Source organism: Macaca thibetana, chromosome 7, assembly GCF_024542745.1.
Source record: "Macaca thibetana thibetana isolate TM-01 chromosome 7, ASM2454274v1, whole genome shotgun sequence".
Classification (NCBI taxonomy): Eukaryota; Metazoa; Chordata; class Mammalia; order Primates; family Cercopithecidae; genus Macaca; species Macaca thibetana.
In genome coordinates, this window is record NC_065584.1 from 62,658,752 (window position 1) to 62,660,571 (window position 1,820).

A 1,820-nucleotide genomic window follows, 5' to 3' on the forward strand; every position below is an offset into this window, starting at 1 on the left:
TCCATGCCTGCAATTCAAGTAAAAGAAAGCCATTTTAGAATCTGGAGTTTGTCTTCTTGTAGATAGAATAATGTTATGAACTGAATGTTTGTGTCCCCTCCACCTCCATTCATATGTTGAAATCCTCAATGTGATGGTTCTAGGAGGTGGGGTCTTTGGGAGGCTATTAGTTCGTGAGGGTGAAGCCCTCACAAATGAGATTAGTGTCCTTATAAAAGGGGCCCCAGGGCTGTGGTGGCGGCGGTAGAGGCTGAGGCGGCGGCTGAGGTGGCGACGGAAGAAACAGAAGATGGCAGATTTTTTGAAAGGACTGCCTGTCTACAACAAAATCAATTTTTGTCTATTTCACGCGGACTCCGATGCAAAACCTCGAACCGACGGCCCTCAGTCTACCTGCCCACCCGAGAATACCCGTCTGAACAGATCATCGTGACCGAAAAGGCAAACATCCTCCTGTGCTACCTGCATCAGCAATGGATAAAAAGAACGCTGCCAATAAGAGAGACCAGGAGCAAGGGGAACTGGAAGGCGAGAGTTCGGCGCCCCTCCACAAGGTGGCGCGGATCGACAGCTCAAACATGCAGGAGGACACTACCCCACAGGCGTCTCCTGCCGGGTCTGCTCCTCTGTCGCTCACCCGCCCGCCTCCCGGCCTGCGCATTCACAGCCTGCGTCCACACCATTTCCAACCTCATAGGAGCCGACGTATTTATTTTTCTTGAGTTTTTATTTATGCTGTAACCTGTAACAAGCGTTGGTTAAAGGGGACATCAGACCCAGTAGTGTGATGCTGGTAGATGCTTTTTTTAAAAAAAGCCACGTTGTCCCTCCGACCCCCACCTTCCGCCTGTTCAGTTCCCCCACTCCCGGCCCCAGTTCTCCAGAGAACCAGAGCGTGCCTCTGAGGGTCTCTAGCGAGACTTCACTGTGGCCAGGCGGCAGGGGCGGGCCTGGGGCGGCCGACCCACCAGGACAGCCGGGCGGCCTTCTCCAACACTGGTCCAGGCCCTTGAGACTCGGTCTTGTCCCGCGTTCCACCCGGAACTCTCCCATTCCCAGACCTCACTGAGCTTGCGCTCATGTTGCGGAGAAGTTGGCCCTTGGGATCCTTCTCTTGAGTCATTTTATCATGGACTCGTGCATGCTCCGTGTCCACCCGAATAAAAGGGTCTTTCCTACTTGGAAAAAAAAAAAAAAAAAAAAAAAGGCGGCAGAGAGCTCTCCTGCCCCTTTCCCACCATGTGAGGGAGGATACAGTGAGAAGTTATCAGTCTGCAGCCTGGAAGAGGGCTCACATCAAAACTTGACCATGCTGCCACTCTGATCTTGGACTCCTAGCTTCCAGAATATTAGTGAGTATCCATAATGACTGGGCTTCAGAATCATTTGTGAAATTAAAAATAATACAGATGTGAGGGTCCTATCCCTAAAGATTCTGAAAAAGTAGATTTCAGTGGGGTCTAGAAATCTGTATTTAAAAAAAAACACACAAAAAAACCAAAAAACTTTTTCAGATAACTGTGTTGTTTCCCAGCTTAAAAACCACACGGAGATGGAATGTATATATTGATTAGTAAGAAAAAATAAGCCGGTATCATCCAGGAATCTTTTGGTTACAAATGTCAGAAACTCAAACACGCTTGAGAAAAATGGGATTTATTGGTTCATATAAGTGGAAAGTTCAGAGTAGAACTGGCTAGAGTACTCCATTGGTGCCTTACAGGGGCTCACATGGTATCATTAGCTTCCTCTCGGTTTCTTTGCTCCTTCTTTCAGCCCTACCAACAGGTGTTTTTGTGCAGTGGGGAAGGTGGCTCCCA

General features: G+C 48.8%; 1 pseudogene; it reads left to right on the forward strand.

The window, feature by feature from the left end:
- The first annotated feature begins 211 nt into the window (after positions 1–211).
- On the forward strand, positions 212–1,161 carry LOC126957888 (DET1- and DDB1-associated protein 1-like; annotated as a pseudogene).
- Positions 1,162–1,820: the final 659 nt, after the last annotated feature.